Source organism: Periplaneta americana, chromosome 1 (genome assembly GCF_040183065.1).
Source record: "Periplaneta americana isolate PAMFEO1 chromosome 1, P.americana_PAMFEO1_priV1, whole genome shotgun sequence".
Classification (NCBI taxonomy): domain Eukaryota; kingdom Metazoa; phylum Arthropoda; class Insecta; order Blattodea; family Blattidae; genus Periplaneta; species Periplaneta americana.
The window spans coordinates 174,461,707-174,488,778 of record NC_091117.1 but is presented as its reverse complement, the minus strand read 5'-3'; the positions used below and the strand labels follow the sequence as shown (position 1 = coordinate 174,488,778).

Genomic DNA, 27,072 nt, shown 5'->3' with positions numbered 1-27,072 from the left:
TTTATCTAAATCAGAGACATGAAAGTCAATTCGAGGCTAAATTTGTGCGATTTAACGTGGAATGACTCATGTGTGGACATTGTATTGTGCCATTGCCATACATCTATAACGCAGTGCATGAGGGTAGGCCGCTAGTTGGTTCCCAAGAGGTGGAACTTAAACTGAGAGGATTCAATCCGACATTGGGATGGGAATCCGGTGTGGCTTACTGGATAGAGCGTCAGCACGTAGAGCTGAAAACCGGGGTTCAAATCCCGGTGCCGGAGAGAATTTTTCTCCGTTCCACTCATCCTTCATCATTTAATAGGGAACCTCCGAGAGTCAGTAGTGATAATAAAACAATACAAATCAGTAAATCAACAAACTGATTGAGGCGCACCGTAGCATCGTGGTTAATACGTTGAGCTGCAAATCTGAAGGACGCGGGTTCGATTCCTGATGGGTCATGGATTTTTTCCATGTTGGCAATCTGTGGGCTTGCATGCCCTATAATAGGGATTCAAATCAATTTATGGCTATTCAAACCGGAGACGGTTTTGTATTCATTCACTAAAGCTTTCCATAGGTTTCTGCAATCGGCTGCATCTTGATGGCCTGTCAATAGGTGCAAATCGTTGTGTACTTAGTCTTTCCATTGCATTCGTCGTCTACCGAGTGGCCTTTTCCCTCTAGAATTCTTCTCCATCGCTCTTCCGAGGAGATATCCCTGGTCTGGACATAGAATGTGACCTAGCCTTAGGCTTTTCACCAGTGTGGCTGTATCTGGAGCTTTGTACAGTATTATCAGTTCACTATTTTTTAGGATTCTCATTGTACCTTCCTCTAGAATGGGACCAAAGTCTTTCTCAAAATTCCGTTTTATAACCTAATAAAGATTTTGCTGATATTTTTATGAGAATCCACGTTTCTGCTGAGTAGATGGATGGATGGATGGATGGATGGATGGATGGATGGATGGATGGATGGATGGATATATAACCTAATAAAAGATTTTGCTGATATTTTTATGAGAATCCACGTTTCTGCTGATTAGATGGATGGATGGATGGATGGATGGATGGATATATAACCTAATAAAAGATTTTGCTGATATTTTTATGAGAATCCACGTTTCTGCTGATTAGATGGATGGATGGATGGATGGATGGATGGATATATAACCTAATAAAAGATTTTGCTGATATTTTTTATGAGAATCCACGTTTCTGCTGAGTAGATGGATGGATGGATATAGCCTATAACCTAATAAAAGATTTTGCTGATATTTTTATGAGAATCCACGTTTCTGCTGAGGAGATGGATGGATGGATGGATGGATATATAACGTAATAAAAGATTTTGCTGATATTTTTATGAGAATCCACGTTTCTGCTGAGTAGATGGATGGATGGATGGATGGAATTATTGAGCAATATTATACATACAGATGACTATAATATCATAATTTTCTCATAAATTCAGTGCACCGGTCTTCTGACCGTACGTGCTTTGTACCTAAAATAAGTCCTAATTTGTAGGTTTCACCCCCCCCCACATACGATTAGATCCAACCACTCTCTAAAAGAACGCAGATTAAAATGAAAATGGGACAAACAAAACACATTATATAATATATCCTAACCTAAAACAGACATAAAAGTGTATAATTGAATAGATACCATTATTCCTTCTTCAGTTCGCATCACAAACTTCAACAGCAGAAGTTCTAATCTGTTTCGCCTTCAAGAGGAACAATCCAGTCTTTTGTTCGTATTCTCTATTCCCCATGGGGTTAAGACATGGAAGCAAACTCATATTCTGACTTAGCATCGAGAGTGGTAGATATTTTCTCCGGATATGTTCCAATTCGACACACTGCAATAAAATATGTCCATAGGCTTTCTTTTCTCCGCACAATGGACAAAGGCGCTCACCTTCTTCGTTGACAATTTTATTACTCTTCCATGCCCCCAATCTTAGCCACGCTAAACCTGCTCTACTATCTTTGTTACAAGAATTTATGTAGTCACACCTTCCCAGTTAAGCATGAGATCTGATTGTAAATTCTGCTGAATATAAAAGCACAGTTAATATTATTGTTCTGTTTTGTTGTTCTGGAGAGCAGTTTGGTTCCCACTGTAATAACCCTTATTTACATTGTAAGTGCTGCGTGATTTTCTTCTCAAAAAGGTTTTCATAGTTAACCATACATTCTATACTTACTTACTTACAAATGACTTTTAAGGAACCCGAAGGTTCATTGCCGCCCTCACATAAGCCCGCCATCGGTCCCTATCCTGTGCAAGATTAATCCAGTCTCTATCATCACACCCCACCTCTCTCAAATCCATTTTAAAATTATCCTCCCATCTACGTCTCGGCTCCCTAAAGGTCTTTTTCCCTCCGGTCTCCCAACTAATACTCTATATGCATTTCTGGATTCGCCCATACGTGCTACATGCCCTGCCCATCTGAAACGCCTGGATTTTAAGTTCCTAATTATGTTAGGTGAAGAATACAATGCGTGCAGTTCTGTGTTGTGCAACTTTCTCCATTCTTCTGTAACTTCATCCCGCTTAGCCCCAAATATTTTCCTAAGCACCTTATTCTCAAACACCCTTAACCTATGTTCCTCTCTCAGAGTGAGAGTCCAAGTTTCACAACCATACAACGGTAATATAACTGTTTTATAAATTCTAACTTTCAGATAAACATACATTCTATAGATATTTAAATTGTTACACTTTTTGAACTCCGAAATTGTCTATCTTAAATATGTTAATATTTTTTCAGTGTCTTGTTGCGTTCAATTATTGAGTTTTAGAGGAGTTAATTTTTAAACTGTTGTCTTTTGATACATTGACCAAAACTCTGAACAACTGCTTGTCATCTACTTCTGTTTCCTCCATTAGAACATATATGCATGAACAGTATATTAAATTTGTTTAAATGTAGGCAGACCCTATGTTTTTGTTTGTAATTTTCCTCGAGTGACTTTTCTGACACTAAATTAAAAAGTGAAAGTGATAGTATATTTCAAGGAAACCTTTGCTTGACGTTCAAGTCAACTGGTAGTCTCAGACCTTTCCGCATGGGACGTTGTACAGGATTTCACATTGAACATGGTGTGAAGAAAATACAAGACAGTTTATTTTGTCATATTTCCATTATTTTTATTTCTTGAACATTGTACAACATGTATCTGCATCTGTGACAAATTATTAACATGGAAATGCACCAACTCGACCTATACCTTTGCTGTTTACTGTGTCAGGCGGAAAAACTGGTACACACACCATATTTCGAAATAAACCTGTGCCAAACACAAAGCATCTGTTATTGTCACACAAATAGTATTTTCCTTCTTTGTAGTTTGGTTCACAGTTGTCTCCTGGATCTGTAAAAATGAATAAGACAGTTTAATTACTTTAAACAGATATCTTACTTATCCATAATTGTACGTATTTTTAGGAAGGGGGACAAAACCAACTGCGGTAACTTTCGAGGAATATCACTTTTGTTGATGTCGTACAAAATGTTGCCCAATATTCTTTTGAGAAGGTTAACTCCGTACGTAGATGAAATTATTGGGGATCATCAGTGTGGTTTTAGGCGTAATACATCGATTATTGATCAGATTTTTTGTATTCGACAGATAATGGAGAAAAAATAGGAATATAAGGGTACAGTACATCAGTTATTCATAGATTTCGAAAAGGCATATGACTCGGTTAAGAGGGAAGTATTATATGATATTGTTATTGAATTTGGTATTCCCAAGAAACTAGTTCGATTAATTAAAATGTGTCTCAGTGAAACATACAGCTGAGTCCGTATAGGTCAGTTTCTATCTGATGTTTTTCCAATTCACTGCGCTCTAGAATATGCCATTAGGAAAGTCCAGGATAACAGAGACGGTTTGGAATTGAACGGGTTACATCAGCTTCTTGTCTATGCGGATGACGTGAATTTGTTAGGAGAAAATTCACAAACGATTGGGGAAAACACGGAAATTTTACTTGAAGCAAGTAAAGCGGTCGGTTTGGAATTAAATCCCGAAAAGACTAAGTATATGATTATGTCTCGTGACCAGAATATTGTACAAAATGGAAATATAAAAATTGGAGATTTATATTTCGAAGGGGTGGAAAAATTCAAATATCTTGGAGCAACAGTAACAAATATAAATGACACTCGGGAGGAAATTAAACGCAGGATAAATATGGGAAATGCCTGTTATTATTCGGTTGAGAAGCTTTTATCATCTAGTCTGCTGTCAAAAAATCTGAAAGTTAGAATTTATAAAACAGTTATATTACCGGTTGTTCTTTATGGTTGTGAAACTTGGACTCTCACTCTGAGAGAGGAACATAGGTTAAGGGTGTTTGAGAATAAGGTCTTAGGAAAATATTTGGGGCTAAGAGAGATGAAGTTACAGGAGAATGGAGAAAGTTACACAACGCAGAGCTGCACGCATTGTATTCTTCACCTGACATAATTAGGAACATTAAATCCAGACGTTTGAATTTGGGCAGGGCATGTAGCACGTATGGACGAATCCAGGAATGCATATAGAGTGTTAGTTGGGAGGCCGGAGGGAAAAAGACCTCTGGGGAGGCCGAGACGTAGATGGGAGGATAATATAAAAATGGATTTGAGGGAAGTGGAATATGATGATAGGGACTGGATTAATCTTGCACAGGATAGGGACCGATGGCGGGCTTATGTGAGGGCGGCAATGAACCTTCGGGTTCCTTAAAAGCCATTTGTAAGTAAGTAAGTAATCTTACTTATCCGCGAAGGAGATTTCTAAACTTTCCAAACAAGTGGCATGTCATATCAAAGTAATATCAATCCATCTCTTTGGGTTGGTTTCTGAGGATCATATTTGTTATCGTGAGGTGTTTGGCAACGAGAAATACTATATTCAGCAATCCTTCTTAAATACATAGATTATTAAGTCATTATGAGATGATGAAAGTGGAGCAATTATTGGATGAGAATGACGAAAATCCAAATTGTTCAGAGAAAGTTTGCTCTAAAGCAACTTTTATAAACAAAATATAACTATTTTCCCGCACTCTGCGGTACTAAGGACTCAGCTTGGCTTGCGTTGGACAGTGACACCTAATGAGACGGGTGTATGTGTGTATATCAATGTGTAGGACCTACATGTGTGTGCGTACATGTGCGTGAGAAATTGCAACTTCAATTTCAACTCAGATGATAAGGAATTATATACAGTAGAACTTGGTTATAACGACATCCAAGGGACCTTGAAAATTATGTTGTTATAAACTAGTGTCGTAGTAACCGAGATTCATATTATCAGTATAGTGAGGTGGAAAATGAAAAATAATAAACATAATTAGACTTATTTTAGATTTATGTATTCACTTTTAAGCATACCATGAACACAATAAAATACACGTACAATTATAAATACAGTACTCTGTATTAAAACAGCTTGTTCATTACTCACAAACTTATTTACTGAGGAGTGAAGTAATCAGTCATTTTACTACACTCCTACTTGCCCAATATACACTTTCTAAATTAAATTCTATGTTCATTAATTCAGTTGCAATTTCACTGCTCCCTCTCCTAGCTTCATACTCCCCTCATCTAGCTTCACAGAAATGTTCACAATTCTAATGGCTTCTAAAGTGTAACTCACTTCTTTCAGTGGCCATACTGCGTCAAAATGCGTCCACTTAGTGAAAACTTCCTGTCGAAACTGACCGCATGCAGGTACCATTAATACCGCATGAATTCTGGCAGGTTACATTGGGATGGGGAATCTGCCTGCATTCCAGAGATCTATGATAGAAGGGAACAGTAAAGAATTTGCCAGATTTCAGCTAAATATTTCTTAAAATACTTTGGTTCTTAGAAAATTGTATTCCAAACTGAGGTTGAAAATGACGTTATATGCGAGGTAGACGCATATATGTTTGTCGTATTAAGCAAGGTAGAAAAGCAAATGTCTTATGGGGAATTAGTTGGGACCACAGAATATTTGACGTCATAGGCGAGGTGTCGCGCAAAACGAGATCGCTATAACCAAGTTCTACTGTATATGGGTCTCGTACGCAATAAGATACTACCAAATAAACATTTCAAGTTCACTTAAAAGATTAAAAAAAAAAAAACACACATACTCGTATAAGAATTTATGTCAAAAGAAACGTTATATTGAAACAGTTTGTTTTTCTGTAGTAATAAGTTCCTAACGTATATGTTACTGATAATTACAATTAATGATGATGATGATAATAATAATAATAATAATAATAATAATAATAATAATAACAATAAACTGAATGAACTTAATGCTAATAAATTTGATATATATATATATATATATATATATATATATATATATATATATAAAATTCTCTGATAAGCAAACATTCTCATGGGACAGATGAAAAAGTTATTTTTTTCATCCACCATGTTAATAATGTCAAAACAAGTGCTTATACAGATTATGGCTACTCAAACGCAAAGAGCCGTGAAGAAAGTAAATTTCCCTGGGACCGTTTACAGAAAGAAAAAAACAATTTCATGAAAAGATTTATTGGAATAGATACAGTAATTTTTTTTTAGGTATTCTTCAACATATTCCCTACCGGGATTGAGACATTTGTCGTACCATGGGACAACAGAGAGGTGGAGACGGCTGTCACATACTGGTTCCGATTCCAGGCGGCAGACTTCTACGACACAGGGATGTAAAAGTCCATGGTACGACAAATGTCTCAATCCTGGTGGGTAATATGTTGAAAAATAGCTAAAAAAATTGCTGTATCTGTTCCAGTAAATCTTTCCATGAAATTGTGTTTTCTCTCTGTAAACGATCCTAGGGAAACTTAATTCCTGAACGGCTCTCGTAATTGCGCTCGAGTGACCAAAATTTATATAAGCGTTTGTTTTTACATTATTAATATGGTGAAAGAAAAAAAAACTTTTCTGCCCCCATCAGAATGTTTGCTTGTGAATTTGTTACGTCTGCATTGGACAAAGGCTGGTGATTTTTTTTGTTTTGTGATGTTATTAGTACTGGTATACTGTAATGGTGGAATTTCCCTTCCGAAATTATCGGAACAAACTCAGCCCGAGTTTCACCAAATATTTTATGTCGAGATGGAGAGCAAACTTTCAAAACCTGACATGTTCATTTTGAGAAAATGCTACAAATTTGTCTCTCTGTAATAAACTAAGGTTTATCTGTTGTGAATTTTATATGATTCTATAGCAGTAAAAGTAATCTTTATATTTCACTACAGATAATATTTTGTTCATTGCAGCTATGTAATTTTTTTGGCACCTGAAGTGCATTTTCTGAAAATGGACATGTCGGGTTTCAAAACTTTTCTCCTAAAATATACATTCACTTACTTACTGGCTTTTAAGGAACCCGGAGGTTCATTGCCGCCCTCACATAAGCCCGCCATTGGTCCCTATCCTGAGCAAGATTAATCCATTCTCTATCATCATATCCCACCTCCCTCAAATCTATTTTAATATTATCTTCCCATCTACGTCTCGGCCTCCCTAAAGGTCTTTTTCCCTCCAGCCTCCCAACTAACACTCTATATGCATTTCTGGATTCGCTCATACGTGCTACATGCCCTGCCCATCTCAAACGTCTGGATTTAATGTTCCTAATTATGTCAGGTGAAGAATACAATGCGTGTAGTTCTGTGTTGTGTAATTTTCTCCATTCTCCTGTAACTTCATCCCTCTTAGCCTCAAATATTTTCCTAAGAACCTTATTTTCAAACACCCTTAATCTCTGTTCCTCTCTCAAAGTGAGAGTCCAAGTTTCACAACCATACAGAACAACCGGTAATATAACTGTTTTATAAATTCTAACTTTCAGATTTTTCGACAGCAGACTGGATGATAAAAGTTTCTCAACCGAATAATAACAGGCATTTCCCAAATTTATACTGTGTTTAATTTCCTCCCGAGTATCATTTATATTTGTTACTGTTGCTCCAAGATATTTGAACTTCTCCACCTCTTCAAAAGATAAATTTCCAATTTTTATATTTCCATTTCGTACAATATTCTCGTCACGAGACATAATCATAATATACATTCACACAGCTATTAAAATACGTTTGGAAGCACATTAAAGTTGCTATATTAATTTTGCATATAAATCTGAGACCTATTATAATAAAGTAAATCACTGACGATGGGATATCATGTCAGTAACACCACAGTCTAGTATATACAGTCACGAAGCTTGAGTTGTTGAGGGTACTAGGAACAATAGACTGTGCCGGTACTATTTCGCATTGTCTGTAATGAGGCGATAGTAGCGATCCTATGCATGCATATTCCCTACGTATTGAGCTTCGTGACTGTACAATATATACTAGACTGTGGTAACACTTCTGCTTTTACTCACGGAGATTCGTCTTGTAGCAAGCATCACAGCATTTACAGTGGGCTCCGTCTTTAATATATTCATAGCCTTGGCCACAGTCTTCTGGTTTCGTAACGTTACAGAGTATTTCTTCTGTTTCGCATGTGTCAGGCCTGCATATTTCTACATCTTCTCGGGTGAGGCACATTTGTTTTCCCACTGGAAGGCCTAGTAGGAGGCTTAATATTGCAGCCTGAAAATATGCATCTACGTTAACTCATATTTTAATATAATTTTAAGACCTAAACATGTTTATTTACCTATCACACATCAGTGAATCAATACGTCAATTGTATACAGTACATGTTTTTATCTCTACTAATAATAAATCTGCAGCCGAAATTTTTCTGGTAATTTTCGATTTTACAAAAATAATTGGTCCTAACGTATATAATTAACCAACCTGAAACCGAAAATCGCTTTTTTAAATTTTTGTTTGTATGTCTGTCTGTCTGTCTGTATGTTTGTTACCTTTTCACGCGATAATGGCTGAACGGATTTCGATGAAAATTGGAATATAAATTAAGTTCGTTGTAACTTAGATTTTAGGCTGTATGGCATTCAAAATACATTATTTAAAAGGGGGTTTATAAGGGGGCCTGAATTAAATAAATCGAAATATCTCGCTTATTATTGGTTGTTGTGAAAAATGTTACATAACAAACGTTTCTTTAAAAATAATTTGCCATAAGTTTTAATCCAAGAAAATTTTGATAGGACTGATATTTAATGAGATAAATGAGTTTTAAAATTAAAATAACTGCCATCTAAGGCCGTGTAATGAATTAAGAAACAAATGACTTCGTCTATAAGGGGCCTTGGACAGCAACAATCGAAAGCTGTGAAAGATAGCCTACAGAGAATGTTTCTGTGTTTGTATGAAGTAATATCGGAAGCTAAATTAACCGATTTGTATAAGTAATTATTATTTCACCATTGGAAAGTGTAGTTTCTCTAGATGGACATAATGCTATAATAATATTATTACAGTAACTTCTGATATAATATAATATAATATAATATAATATAATATAATATAATATAATATAATATAATATAATATAATATAATATAACATAATATAATATGTCATATTATATAATATAATGTAAGTTATTTGAAGTGTTCAGAACCATAGTGGGCCAAGCGCCATTTACTGAATACGTAGAAAACAAGGGTTAAAATTAAGTTATTACCATAATTCAATGGAAACATATAACAAGTAAAATAAAATATACACATTAAATCTAAATGTTGTCAATCTTCATTAAACTGTGGTTGCATGTAATAAAAATTAAGAAACATGTTAAAGGAATTGTCATTGCACCAAATGAGTGTCTCTGGACCAAAATGGTCGCATTTTAATTATTTGGATGCAATTTAAATTAAGTAACATATTAAATGATTTATCCTTCTATCAAACACGAATGTTCTCTGGATCAAATGTCCTATTTTAATTATGTAATTACTTTATATTTATTTCTAATGGGTGCAGCGGAGCGCACGGGTACTGCTAGTAGTAAATAAAATTGATCCAATTTGTGTGCAATGTCACGAGAGAAGAAATTAAGTTAAAGAAAATAATGTAGTAGGCAGGCTTCGGCCTAGGGACACAGAGTAACCAGTATGAGGTTTAGAATACACGGAGTATAAATGACGTCATGACCCGTGTGCAGTCACCCGACTGCAACAGCACAGGTGGGTCCGTAAAGTGCATTACCGTTATGTGTAGACCTATTGCTGCTTGGCTGTGGTACGTGTAAAGGCTGGTTCACAATAAACCTAGAATGGAAACGATAACGAGAACGGGAACGGGAACGGGAACGGGAAAATGTTAAAACAAATGTATTTAAATACGAGCATTCACAATAGTTAGTCGTGAATGCTCACACCTGAATATATTTATTTTAACAATAATTCCGTTCTCGTTTTCGTTTTCGTTTCCGTTTCCGGTTTATTGTGAACCAGCCTTAACAGGCTTCGGCGTAGGGAAACCTGATTTATGGTTACAACTCGCTTTAATACTTTAATGGTAGACACTTATTGTCTACACTAGGAATGTACTGTATATACTGCATCTGTACGGGGTGAAATATATTTTGTACCGTAATGTGACGGACAGTTTACATGTTGAGACACGAAGTAGCGGCGCTCTTCATCTCCCACTGAACTCGACCAACAGAACACTATCGGCCGTGCGTTCTGAACTTCATGCGTTTCTGTGCCCAGGACCGAAGCCTGGCTATGTGTCTGATTTTGCAACTAAACTCCTCATTTTATATGCTATAAATTTAAAAAACAATAATTATACGTATTTTACACTTTAAATTATCTACGATTGTTTGTTTGTAATTCTAGTTATGAAGTATAAATTCATGACACATTGGAGAAAATGGTTTTGTTTTTGTCTTTGAAGACTTAGGTTCTTAATTTGACAAGTTTGGTATTTATCAATAATTATTAAATTAATGAGATTTGTTTTAATTATTAGACTAAAGATGTTTGCTATTGATCCCAAAAACAGGCCAGCAGAATAAGCAGAATTCTACAAGTCATCAAGCTTACGCAAATAATAATAATAATAATAATAATAATAATAATACTAATAATAATAATAATAATAATAATAATACCGTACACGAAGAAATGTAGGCGCCAAATTGTAGGCCATTTTAACTGTCAACAAACGCTTCGTTCTGTCTTTTTGTAGTAGGTTACGCTCTATTTATATAAACAAATTATTTTTAGCAGATAAAAGTTTCAGGTATAATATGCCAACATATTTGTTAATATCAGTAAGTTATCTATACAGTAAATTATTTGTCCTTAACGTTAATCTTTTTAGGTTAATAAACCGAGTTTCACCGAGTTTCGTAACACTAGAGACATGATTTATGGGTTTATCGAGTTACGTGACACTTTCGACATTTCGTCATAAAAGATTGCATACAAATGCAATGTGTGGTTAAAGATAATAATTGGTTTCACTGCCTCCTGGATCGCATCTTATGGCTGCGTGACTGCCTGCTCATTCCTCTTTCTTAGCATTGAGTTTCGCATGGAGCATTATTGTCCAGTTTCGACACTAGAGCGCAGCAAGTAACTGCCGTTTACTGTATAATTTCTATGAAGATATCATCTGGACCGCATGATTTTCGGTGTTGTAATCTTTTTATTCTGTTCCGAACAATTTTAGCCGTTATTTGGAACATCTCTATGCATCTAATTTATCTATTTTAGTATCACCCTCTTCTTTATTTAATACAGAAATAAATTTTGAGTTAATAAATCTGCTTCTTGCTCGTTCCCCGTAATCATTTCGTCATTAGTAAGGTTCGGATAAAGTAGCTGTATCAGGATAGGCTGTATAACTGTATAAAATAGGTTTTTGACTTACTTCAGACTAAGTAAACACTACCCCCTTCCACTAGCTAAAACTCTATCTGCTGGAAAGAGCACTCCCCACCCCTAGCTAAAACATCAATGAATGGAGAGTACAGCTGATAGGAACTGAATATACGTCGTCACTACTGTCGACTGGGGGGACACGCGACAACTAGTTAATGTTTGTAAACAAAACACATGGACCAAGGATGCCTATCCTAATACAGCTACTTTATCCGACCTTAGTCATTAGTAGACTTCGTTGAATTGCCACACGCAGCATGCAATCAGGTTGCCGATGTACGGTAGTATAGAGGAGGTGAGCGACCGCCCGTTCTCATAGTATAAGCAGTTCATGTTAAGAGTTGTGACCGATCCAAATAGATAGAGCAGCTACAGCTAATGTACACCTATGTAAGCACTTGTTTTTTGCATTACTGTGGTTGGAACAGTCAAAGCTTAACATCTGTTCAGTGCAGACAAGAATTCAATCAAACATAATACAATGAAAGTGTTGCTGTTCCAAATAATTGCCCCTGGAATACCCTTACCCCGCAGCCAGTCTTGACACGGTGGGGAACGTGGTTGGATGCTGCTAATTATTATGCAGAACATTACGGCAAAATAATGCAGGTAATTGATGCATTAGATAGCACAGACAATTCCGTTGTTGCAGCTGTAAAATCATTGCCTTCTGAACAGCTATTGGAAGATATTCTGATCATTGATTCTAATTTTAAAATCGTGTCCAAAAGCATCCTGTTAGAATCGTCTAAATTACAACTCTCAGAAGCCCTTAATATAGTGGATAAAGTATCACAAACCGTTATCCAAAATAACAATGCACTAATTTCAGAAAAAGTGAAATGTAAGTTGAGAAACATTATTGCTAAAAATTCTGCCTATTCACAACTTCGTATTATAAATTATGTACCATCAGGTCACGACAAGACATCTGAAGTTGGTGTACTAAAAAGTAGTGACTTTCCGTTCTTCAAATATGTACATATTACATCGTATGATGTTCAACGTACATTTTCCTAAAATAAAAACTGTTTAAGTGACCATCGGAGGAGGTTACTTTGCAGTCGCTCAAAATTTACGTAACTCTTCACCGCAATGCACATATTCAAGGATGATGTGAGTATCTTACAATAAATTTTAAGAGTTAATATATCTCACTGTAAAATAATTGTATATTTACATGTTTAGACATTTCCTACTTCAATGATCATTCATTATATTTATTGAATGCAGGATACAGGTTTTATTGTAACCGCAGTATACTGCTCAGTGTTTACATTAGAGGCATACTCCATCCATTGCACGACCCCTTCTCATACAGTCTATACCGTGTGCGCAGTAAACCTTGCGATTCTCGTGGCAATTCCATGAAGTCTAGTCATTAGTATCTCTCAGAATTGGTATCGATTATTGGTTTTCCCTTCCTCTGGCATGTAACTATAAAACATACCCCAGTTATTATCGCCTTCTTTTAATAAATTTTGCAAATAGTTGTCTTCTGTCTTTTACTTTTCACTTTCTAATTGCTTGGTGAGTTCCTTGACTTTCTGATAATCTTCGGAATTTACATTCCTTTTGTTGTTCGGTCGCCTAGCCTTTTTTATGTTGTCTGACATACATGAACTCATCCTAATAAGGAGATAAATAATGTGGTAGAAGCTTCCACGTGGAGATTTATTGAGAAAATAGAACAAATGAAGCAGGAGTCCAAATTAGAGGCAATCATTACGAAATAGATTTTCTGATTCAAGGAGATACATTACCAACCAAAAACATGTTGAGCGAATTGTATGCAGCTATGCGCAATATAAAGACAACAGAAATGTCAAGTTGTAGTAAAGAATCAATGTAGGTCTTATAAAAATAAAGTGTACTCTAAAATATGCACTTAGTACATGACTAGTCTCTAAACTGGCGTTTATTTCATGGTCTTCAGCAACCTAAAGAATGCCTTTCTTCACAGCAGTGAATTAAAATTTTTTAACTCGTAGGGTGAATTAAAATTTTTATTCATGACCATAACAAAAAACATGCCTTTACTAAATACTTTTGCGTTTATAAAGTAGGCTTTTATTCAACATTACTTTATTTCACTAGTGAGATAAAGATTTTACCTCACAGCTTGAACTTTATCTCACAGTTCATTAGTATTTTCCTAGTACCCGGGCACACACGTATACTTTTTCATTCAACTATTATTCAAGAAGTTAATATACTGTATTAGTTACTAGATGTCACTACCTCTACTTCTTTATTACCATTTCTTATTTTTATTTATTTACTAGAGATTCCTCAAATTAGAGGCTGTCATTAGACAAAGCATACAAAACAATACAAGAACAAATAGATGATGAAAGATAACAGAGTAAGAAAAAGGGTAAACAAACAAACAAACAAACAAATGATGGTAGTTTACAGAATAAAAAAAGTTACAGGTAAAGAAGCAATGAAAGCTAACAAGAAAAAGAAAAAGTGATACATACACTCAATCTCCTTCTCTTTTCTCTATCTACTACGTCGTAATTTGTGCATTGCATCCATATCTAATATGTATTTTTTTTTTAATTTTGTAATAATTTATTTTTGGGGTACGAGGAGACTTGAACCTGCGAAGTTGGGTTTATTGGGTTCATTTATACGATAGGATTTAATAACAATTTAATAACAACACGCGTTAGTCAACTGAGCTAAACAGACACGATGATTAATTACGTTTTAATATTCCTCTTAAGTTTACAGAAGTAAAATGTGAAATTATTTTAATCACATTAGTCCCGTGAACACTTATAAATAATCTCTGAAACTTCAATAAGATGAAAATACATGTTTAAAATGAAAAAAAAAATTAAAATTATTAATTAATTAGTATAATTTGTTATTTATCCAACGCCTTAGATACCATTCTTCATTATTCATGGCCTCCTACATCATGACCTACCTAGTACTCGTATCGATTCTAAAATCCATGTCATGATATATGATTATATGAGGACTTATTTTGAACATATTTTCTTTTATAAAACAAATTTTTTTTGTTATGTTCATAGATAAAATTACGTATGGTACTTGTGAGCGTGATCTTCGTTGCGCTAGTGGAAAGCTGCACTTAGCGTACCTCGCAAGTACCATAAATAACTATTAAGTCACACTCTCCGTGATAACCAACACATTAGCAACAATAAAATCGATACGTTTATTCATGTTTAACTTATTCACAAAAAACACATTAAAAACAAAAAGCCTACAATTTATAATTGAATTTAGATACTACTAATAGATCAATATTATTGTATAGCACACGAGAGTAAATAGATTTTATGTGCCCGTGGAAATTATACCTTCTGCTTCGTTTCGGGCGCTAAACTTTTCACTCGTGGATAAAGTCTAATTTTACTTTCTTATACTGTAAATTACTAAGAAAGTTGTCTGTTGTTTGATTTCGAGTCTAGTAGTAGCCTAATAATAATAATAAAAATATATTTATGGTATTTTGAATCGTAATAGTAATATGCGTTACAAGAGCGGTATGTTGATGTTTTCATGTTCGAGGAAAAGATTGAAAAAGCTAAACGTAGTTGAGCTTTTTTAATTTCCGAGAACATGAAAACAAACATACCGCTCGTGTATCGTACATTATTTTGTGAGAAGATCGTTTATTACATACCTGAAAGAGGAATTTCTAATTAGTTGCAATGAAATCTCCATGTTGGTTTCTGTTCAATGACGGCAACTTTTAAAACAAAAATATCTATCTTCAACATTGTTGCTATAAAATGTTTTCTGTGTTTACTATATTCCAGCAGACCGTGATATACATCTGTCTTTTTTGTCCGCCAGACTATAAATGCGAACTTAAAATAAACGGTAAGGTTATGTAATGATTTATTTTTCATTTTAATATTTTAACAATATTATTTATATAACATATTAGATAGATAGATAAGTGCATTTATTGATGCATAATAAATTATACAAACTCATGTACACAAGATCCTTCGCACGAGCTCATACGGCCATTCGTGCTGTAACTATGCACAGTTTGAATCTTCAAAACGAAAATAATGCCTACTAATAATAAAATAGTGAAACAACAGTTATTATTATTACTACCGTTATCATTTATTACCACTATCATAACTAATCTAACTTTATACCAAATTTCACAAAAATAATACAAATAAAATAAAAGGGAGATATGAAAAACAGACACGCACAGTGTCTCTCTCTCTCTCTCTCTCTCTCTCTCTCTCTCTCACACACACACACACACACACACACACACACACACACACACACACACACACACACACACACACACACACACACACACACACACACACACACACACACACACACACACACACACACACACACACACACACACACACACACACACACACACACACACACACACACACACACACACACACACACACACACACACACACACACACACACACACACACACACACACACACACACACACACACACACACACACACACACACACACACACACACACACACACACACACACACACACACACACACACACACACACACACACACACACACACACACACACACACACACACACACACACACACACACACACACACACACACACACACACACACACACACACACACACACACACACACACACACACACACACACACACACACACACACACACACACACACACACACACACACACACACACACACACACACACACACACACACACACACACACACACACACACACACACACACACACACACACACACACACACACACACACACACACACACACACACACACACACACACACACACACACACACACACACACACACACACACACACACACACACACACACACACACACACACACACACACACACACACACACACACACACACACACACACACACACACACACACACACACACACACACACACACACACACACACACACACACACACACACACACACACACACACACACACACACACACACACACACACACACACACACACACACACACACACACACACACACACACACACACACACACACACACACACACACACACACACACACACACACACACACACACACACACACACACACACACACACACACACACACACACACACACACACACACACACACACACACACACACACACACACACACACACACACACACACACACACACACACACACACACACACACACACACACACACACACACACACACACACACACACACACACACACACACACACACACACACACACACACACACACACACACACACACACACACACACACACACACACACACACACACACACACACACACACACACACACACACACACACACACACACACACACACACACACACACACACACACACACACACACACACACACACACACACACACACACACACACACACACACACACACACACACACACACACACACACACACACACACACACACACACACACACACACACACACACACACACACACACACACACACACACACACACACACACACACACACACACACACACACACACACACACACACACACACACACACACACACACACACACACACACACACACACACACACACACACACACACACACACACACACACACACACACACACACACACACACACACACACACACACACACACAGTATAAACAATTCAATTTCTTGTTGAAGCTGCACCAAATAATCCAAATAATAAATATAAAGGTAATACAGTAAAAAAAAAACTTATCCTCTAATTCTATCATTCGCTCAATGTTAATATTACTCATTGCAACACTAATAAATCTTTCCCTTATCCATCGGCTCCCTCCCCCTCGGCCAATTCCACCCTCAACTGTCGAACTTTAGCCAAAAATTTTCCCACACTGTCATAGGATTTAACGTTATTTAATACAGCGTATGTCGCCAAGTGCCCCCTGCTAGATGTAATGAAGGACTCTGGCAGGAATCGTTTCCTCAGAGATTCTGTGGCTTCACACTCCGACAAAATGTGGTGTGATTTCTCGCCTCTACCGCAAAGAGGACATATTCTCGCCCCCTCTTCGTTGACGATTTTAAGTGCCCTCCAGCCTCCTAGACGGAACCAGATTAAACCCAGTCTACCATCTTTGCTACCTCCATAGAGATATAGTTCGGCCCCCCAATTTGTTTTGATCATCGATTGGATCTCCAGAGCAACCTTATCCCTACATTCCACTTCTGTTATTTGCCTGTCTATATCCTTCAGGCGTTTCTTGACTTTCCGCCAGACATTTCGCTTGTTCCTGCAATCTTCCGCGATTATAAATCCCATGCCTATTTCCTCCAACCCTCTGCGTAATCTACCTGCCCAGGTTACTTGGTCTCGCCTCTCGAGTTGCTCCCTATAACAGACCGCTCTAATTGTGGCACACTATATAACATATTGCAGTAATGACATCGGTATTGTAGATTTTTTCACGGCTTCCTTAATGTTACTTGCATTACAAATGCAGTAACTTTTGTGGTGTTGTAGAGTTTACTTAATTTTTGCAAATATTTAAAAACAATAATTGACAGTGCAATTTAGGTGAAATTGCAGTGGTAAGTTTCCAATTTATAATTATTACTATGTTAAACTCTAAAATAATATGTTAAAAGCCTAAAACAGTAAAATGAATATGGCGCTTAAGCGGTAAGAAGAGGGAAATTGTTATGTGTGTTAGGTTGGGAATACTGAATGTGGTATTTCACACTTACCGCGTATTGGTTTTGTGCGGAAAGCAAGGAAATACGCACGATCTCGCACAATGATTGTTTAACAGAGGTTCATCTATGTAAGTAAAGCACGACTTAATGGGTTAGCTACTTTTATTTTACACTTAACGAGCTCCTTATAATATCGATACCGCGATTATTGTTTTATTTTCCTACCATAGTAACCGATTATGATGTTTTTCTTATATCTTAAGACGTTTCTCAATTGTTGTTATATCTACAAATTCTCAATAATTTCTGTTCCAACAACGTGCAAAATACTATTATTAATTTATTTTCTCTTAAGATATACGATTCAAAATACCATAAAACGTACAATACACGACTGTTATTAAAACTCAACAGTCTCACTCGCTGTCGTTGGTTTAGTAAATTCCATGCTCGCATGTTAAGTTCTACATAACGGTCTTGTAACGTAAATAACTAAATTCAAATTCAAATTTATTTACAAGTTACATTTGAAATGAATACATATCAATAGATACCCGAAATGAGCATATGCTCGTGCTCGGGTACAGTCCAGTAGTCTACATAAATTTTACAGAGATCAAATAATAATGCTGATGATAGAAATAATAGTAACAATAATAATAATAATAATAATAATAATAATAATAATAATAATAATAATAGTGGTAAAACAAAAATATTGACAATAATAAAATAAATACTAAGACGGATAAAATAAAATATAAAACCACTAGCGAGAGTTAACACAACTTAAATGAGCATATAATAACCGGAAAAAAATGACGAACTCGAAAATCAACAGAAAAGTTCGTTGTATCGCAGACAACAGCAACCGCCGTATTGACATTGTGTTATGCATTAAGGTAGTAGGGGGGAGCCGAAAGTCTACGTAACTGCCGTTCTCTTCGAGTCTTCTCGTACAATCATGGGAAGTTCATTATTACCAGGATAAATACAAATAGTACTGAAATATATTAAGTTTCAGTTATAGATCTCCCCTTTTGTGCAAGAGGTATCATATCAAAATATTTTATGAATGGCGGGGAAAATATAAATTTCAAGAACTCTCTAGTGACAAGTACAATCAAGTGTATCTGTGGCGATGCTAAGAAATCATTTATTGGAGATATACACTGTTATTCATTAAGAAAATGATCTATTTATATTTATTACAATGTTTTATTTTATAGGTTACATGTATCAGATAAATACAATAAAAATTAGTACCATATAATGCTAGTAACACTTAAAAAAATAATCAAATTTATCAAATATCGTACAAACATTTTCACTTTATTTTTAAACTTAAGGATGTGTAAATTGCTTAGGTCTGGATTATTTTTCAATACTGAATTGTATAGTCTTGGTCCATAATTGCTACTGTATTCCTATTTTACAGATTTCCTTTAAGGTAACAATCGATTATAATATGAAGAAGGAATAAGTCATAATCATCAGGAGCGTCGAGCCTCGGCTTCTTTCAGGATCCTTCGCCATGAGTCTCTATCCTTGGCACCGTTTACCAGTTCTTAACTCCAAGCTTTCTGATGTCCTTCATGATACAGTCCTCCCACCGAAATCTAGGTCGTCCAACTGTCTTCCCTTCAACCTTGTACTCCATAACTCTCTTGGATATCTCATTCTCTTTCATTCTCTTGACATGTGCTGCTCATCTCTGTCTGGAGACCCTAATTGAACGTATAATGTGTGTTTGTGTGTCTAATGCCTACCCACTTCACTTTGCGTGATTCGGATTCCGCATACTGCGGATAGATGGCAGGACTGTGACCCATTTTCAAGTTGCACACCACTTCGGCGGACCACATTATGTATGAGGAGTATCTGTGAAGAGTTATGTCGTATACTAGAGTGAGTGTATGTGTAAGTGTTGAATGTATAATGTCGGAAGATTTGTATAGGCTGTATAACTCCTTGTTACTTCTCATCCTTAACGGGTCCGAAGATTCTTCTTATGGATCATCCTCTCGAACATGTTTAAACGTTCGATATCAAATTCTGTCATGGCCCATGTCTCGGAGGAATACATAAGTACTGATTTAACTGTTATTATTGTTATTTTCCTGTTATTCTTACGCTGATGATACGGTGGTGATTTTCAGTGGTTTAACTTGGGAGGACACTTATAAACATGCCAATCTATATATGTAAATAAATAAATAAATTTAGCTTCCTTTATGAAAAGGTTGCCAGATTTGACAAAGCGTATTACATATAATTTGGAAACACACCTAAAAGGTAAAATGATACAGATTAGAAACGGTTAGGGAATCAGATATGCAAAATGTCAGAAAAATGTATACCTAAGTAGCATTTGTGCTTATTTGCAGTAAGAAAGGGGGGGATATTATCAGATAGGTTAGAATGATTTGAATGCCGCGAGAAAAATAACAATACGGAGTGATTGGCATTGATATCTAAACCACAACAGCTATCGGTTAAGATAACTTGAAATTTCCATTATCACTCCCATACAAATGATTTCTCAATATCTGAATTGATCCTTTGAGGGCACTAATGGCTATTTCCTTCACAATGCTGTGTGTTAGGCCCAGGTTTTTACATTTGTTGGCAAAGAAGGAGGGTATGGTACCTCGTGCTCCCACCATCAGACCTATTACATCAATGTGGGACAGGCTATATTTATCTTTATAGAACGGGATTGTTGGTTCATAGATCCGTTTCTTTTCACTGTCCACCTCATGCGGTTGATCTGCATGTGTCTCAAATCTGATGGTGGGATCGAGAATGTATGCCGAGTTGTTCTTAATGACTGGTAATGGAAATTACGGGAAAACGGCTGAACGGATTTTAATGAGTGACCCCTCATTTTCATGCCTGGCATCCAAAGTTTTTCGGAAAAATAGTAGTTTTCACTGAAATGTCAATTTTCCTACATAATTTTCCTATTTTCCAAAATCCATCTGTTGTCAGTTTTGAGAACTAATTTTATTGAATCACGGCCGACTTGATTGAATTTCAGAGCAAAACACATACTACAATAAACAATAGGCTATTACACGAAGGCCATGACCTGCAGGATTGCCGACATATTTAGAGCTCAATTCAATATGTTATTAAAAACTGATTCTGCAGTGTATAATTTTCTGAGTACAGCTGTGTATTGGATATTCAAATCTACGAAACTTGAGGTGATTTGATGACATTATTACCATTACAAATGAAATATTATTACAGTTTAATATCATGATGCATCTATTTTTCATTAATTGTACATAATATTGATGCTATATTGATGACATGAAAGTGAAACGTTATGAGGTTATGTAAGTAAATGTAGAGAATATCTTAATTTAGATCTTCATTTCTATAATTTACTGAGTGGCTGCTATATATAACTACAAAACTTAAGTAAGATAATAATATTGTTATTAAAATCAAATATTTTTATACTTATTAACCCAGTGGGGTTGGGTCTTTTTCATATACTTAATGGCGGTGTAGTGTAGATATTGATATGTGTCATTGTCTTCAGTATTGGTTCGAGAGAGCGCAAAAATTACAGTTCCTAAGGAAAGATCAAAAGGTATTACTTACTGATAAAATAAGAGGCCTAGTAATTTTGTAGTCTCCAGATCATTTCAGCAAGATCTCGTAGTAGGATAAAATGATTTTACGCTCTTCATTTCAAGTTCTACATGCAGCAGCTATACGAAAATGCTATTGTTCGAAAGCTTAGCAAACCTGACATTTTTTTAACTTTTGCCTACAATCCACAATGACCTGAAATAGCTACTGCTATCGTCCTGACATTGATACTTGCGTTTTCGCGTTGAAACTCAAAAACTGAAGTTGGATAAGTTCAAGAAAAAGTATTTGGCCTAAAAAATCCATTGAGAGGGAGTATGTTTCATTATTATGGAAGCAAATAACTATTAAAAAGACAAGTATTCTTCATTGAAAATAAATCTGAAAAAATTTTATTTGAACGTCTAACGAACTTAGTTTGCAGCAGCATTTGCTGCACAAGCCACTAGTGTAGATATAAATTTGATCAAAAACTGGCTTGATGCAAATTTTCTATCTCTAAATATTATTAAAACTACTTTGGTGCCATTTTCTTTAACAGTCTCTGGATTGAACAAATTGAAATCACTTTCTCATTTAAAATATAATAATCAACAACTCATTTTGTAAACTCCCTACAACCTGTAAATGCCCTTGCCTGAAAGAATTGTAGATGTGAAATACCTGGGAATTATTGTTGATTCAGCACTTGAAATGGGGTAGACAAATCACCTTTTTATGTAACAGGATCCGTAAAACAATTTACAAATTTGTAAACCTTCGCCATTACTTGCCTACTCATGTATTACGTTTGGTTTATTTAAATATAGTGGAATCTGTTATGCAATATGGTATAACTGGCTGGGGAGGCATTACAAAAACTACTCTTTTTCCTCTAATTATGTTGCAAAAACGTATAAACAAAATTTGTTTGAAAAGGCGACTGGATTATCCAACAAATTTGATCCATTCCGAATTGAATGTTTTTATAAATACTTTTTAATGAAATTCGGTCATAAAAATAGAATGAAATTTGTAGCTCAGCCACATGATCATAATACAAGACGAAATGAAATTCTTAATTTAGTTGAATCTAAATGTTTCACATCTGCTGCTTTCTGCACAGTACAAATTATGGTCCACGTCTATATAATTGGATAATAAAACTTCATCCAGAATTGACTATTTTAAGCAATTAAATTTTCAGATCCAGAATTAAAAAAAATATATGACAGACTTCCTTGTATTATATGTACCATGTATTGTAAAACAAGTTTATTTCTATCCTAAGTATATTTTTTTTATCTTATCTTTATATCAACATGATCTGTACTAATTATACTACTAATAAAAAGTTAATATTAATCCATCACCAATTTCAACATCGTCCCTTTTTTCACTCAGTGATTACTAGTATTATTATTACTAACTTCATTATTATCATCATCTTTATGTGACCTTTTTTTCTTAAGTACTTTGTCTACAAAGTATGTATATTTTTGTATGTTTCTATCTACTCTTCTTAAGAATGTGATCTTAGTGCAAGAATTTTAAATTTTATTTTAGAAACAGTAGAGATTTCTATTTTTTGTGAATTACCAGTATGTATAATCTGTGTAATCAGAATCTTAAATTTTAATTCAGAAAAAATAGGTATGTTTGGTGAACAATGTAAAATTGTATGTCATTTTCAACTATTTCTATCAAAACGGAACTGTCCCCTAATACGAGCTTTGCTCTTTCGGGGTACTTTAATGTAGCGTTTTTTCATGTATATGTCATTACTAAATAAATCTAAATCTAAACTAGTGTTTTATAAATTATACATTTAGTTTCACAAGAAAGGAAACTTGATTTGAAGTGTTTCTGTAGATCAAAATAACTTTTATTGGCAAACTGGATTCTTCTCTTAATTTCTTCTGTAGTGCTATCAGTATTGCTTATTAGTGATCCGAGGTAGATGAAATTCTTTACTTTCCCAAATTTGAATTCGTCAGTGGTAATGTGAGTCTCAGTTTTTCTGTGATTTCTACCTACTACCATATACTTGGTTTTTTGGTCGATGATTTTTTAGACCCATTGCTTACGCTGAGTTTTTAATAACCCTAAACGTTCTCCTGATGCCTCTCTCTGATCTTGCCACAATGTCTATGTCGTAAACAAATGCCAATAATTGAACAGATTTATAGAATATGTTTCCAAAAAGTTCGGATGCATCTGGAACAACTTTCTCCAGAACTAGATTAAACAGACACGCCAAGGAGTCTCCATGCCTAAGTCCATTTTTTGTTTCCAAGGGGTCAGAGATATCAGCCTGAATTTTGATATAACATTGGTTCTTCGTCATTGTAACCTTAACCAGATTTATGAGTTTGCATGGGAATCCAAATTCCCACATCGCTCTATAGAGACCAGGGGCCCGTTTCACAATCCTAACAGATTACAAATTAACAATTTACAAATAACAAGTAAAAAAGATTACAAATCCTTGTAAACTGTGTTCACAATGCTATCTTATTAATTTGTAAAGTTTGACCAACTTTTAAAAGTCAGCTAAAGAAATTTACAAATAAGCATTATTGGTTATACAATATCTTCAACAACAGTTTACAAAACTCGCTAAGGAGCAGAGCTAAAGTCGCTGTATTTTTACCACTATCGTTACATGTGTTTATATTTTGTACTAAAATAGATTATTCTAAGCTTTCTCATTCATATTTCAGCAACAGAAAATATAAAGTATTGTTAAAAAATTAAAAATATTTAGATTTTTATATATTGGCGACAATGGAGTTTCATATGATGTGATTGGTCGAGTATACCAATACGTCTATTACTTAAATGACCAAAGTTAGCGCCAAATTCAGTCAAGTAAATAACAGATTTGGCCCACGTACAAATATGCAATTGATATAATAATTACAATGTCTACCACAAAATCAGGTTCATTTTTTGTGTTGATCCATCGGTATTTATTAATGTTGCATCCATAATCTCACAAACATTAGTGACCCCAGCAGCAGCATAAAAATTATGTACTACAGTAAATAGCATTTTGGTGATCAAAAACCTGCCTCGAATTTAACTCTTTTAACAACATCAACTACCCTGTGGGCACTTTTGGACACTGATACCTTAGAAATTCCGTGCTTATCTGCTAACGCACGGAACTGACAGCTAGTATACAACCAATGCAAGACAATACAGTTCTCTCTTTGAGGTTAGGGCACCACTTTTCCATTTTGGATGTGATGTCCCATATATTGTAGGAGAGATTCCAGCGAAAGGGACTCGAAACGACTTCAGAATACCGCGTAAGTAGTGTCGTTATTGCATTATTAAATTATTTATTTTTAGTGCAGGGAACTTCTTTTTTAAGTGCGAGTATTTATTAAATACAGTCTTCGTATATAAATTCTTAATTATGCGGTATTCTGAAGTATAGCGCGGGACTCATTCGAAACCTTTATTAAATTAATACATTTTTGGTGCAGGGAACTTCTTTTTTAAGTGCGAGTATTTATTAAATACAGTCTTCGTATATAAATTCTTAATTATGCGGTATTCTGAAGTATAGCGCGGGACTCATTCGAAACCTTTATTAAATTAATACATTTTTGGTGCAGGGAACTTCTTTTTTAAGTGCGAGTATTTATTAAATACAGTCTTCGTATATAAATTCTTAATTATGCGGTATTCTGAAGTATAGCGCGGGACTCATTCGAAACCTTTATTAAATTAATACATTTTTGGTGCAGGGAACTTCTTTTTTAAGTGCGAGTATTTATTAAATACAGTCTTCGTATATAAATACTTATTTATGCGGTATTCTGAAGTATAGCGCGGGACTCATTCGGAACCTTTATTAAATTAATACATTTTTGGTGCAGGGAACTTCTTTTTTAAGTGCAAATATTTATTAAATACAGTCTTCGTATATAAATACTTATTTATGCGGTATTCTGAAGTATAGCGCGGGACTCATTCGGAACCTTTATTAAATTAATACATTTTTGGTGCAGGGAACTTCTTTTTTAAGTGCGAGTACGCCTACGTCTTTGTTTGATTAGGCCTAAATTCAATAGCCTATCTTCGTCTGAGTCATTAGAACTACTTAGTAACATCAAAACTGCTGTAGTTTAATTCTTAATATTATCCAGTTACTCAAAAATTAATTTAATAAATATATCTTTATTGAATTTATTCAGAATTTGTTGCAATATCAAACTTTACATCTCAGAGGTATTGTAGAAAATGTGCTAACTTTACAAGTAAATAATTTCAAGGAAAAATTGTTCCGGGGCCGGGTATCGATCCCGGGAACCTTTCGCTAAGCGCACAAATACTCTGCCTATTAAGCTACCCCAGGAACTATACACGACACAGTCACGGGATCGATACCCGGCCCCGGAACAATTTTTCCTTGAGATTATTCAAACCTGCTTTACAGGAAGGTACTACCTTGAAAGCCAGATTTGCATTTACAAGTAAAGTTTTCACGTTTGTAAAATTACCCTTCATTGTGATAAAGAATACTTGTAAAGTGCGCAAAATTTAATTTGTTAAGATTTGATTTCCTTTGTAAAGTTCAACATTACAAACAAAGATTGTGAAACAGAAATTTACAATTTACAAGCAAAGTTTACAATTTACAAAGATTGTAAACATTGTGAAACAGGCCCCAGCTCTATTAACACTATCAAAGGCTTTACTAAAATCTAGGAATAAATTATGGTTCTCAATCTTGTAATCAATAGTTTTCTCCTCTATTTGCCTTAAACTGAATATTTGATCAATCGTGGATTTACCTTTATGAAAGCCCGTTTGATAGTGTCCTATGACTCTCTTAGTGTAATGAAATAACTTTTTACATACAGTTTCGGAGAAGACCTGAAGGAATAAGTAATCGGAGATGAA

The 27,072-nt window shown here is 35.2% G+C and overlaps 1 protein-coding gene and 1 long non-coding RNA gene across 2 annotated transcripts in view; one reads left to right on the top strand and one right to left on the bottom strand.

Annotated features, from left to right (window-relative positions):
• The window catches only part of LOC138704494 (uncharacterized), a 222,540-nt gene that overhangs the window by 157,572 nt on the left and 37,896 nt on the right, over positions 1–27,072 (top strand). The window lies entirely within an intron of this gene.
• LOC138704506 (uncharacterized) lies at positions 3,127–11,199 on the bottom strand. Its single transcript, XR_011333359.1, has 3 exons — positions 11,058–11,199; positions 8,402–8,612; positions 3,127–3,376 (listed from the first exon to the last, which is right to left on the bottom strand). It is a non-coding gene; the product is annotated as an uncharacterized lncRNA (long non-coding RNA).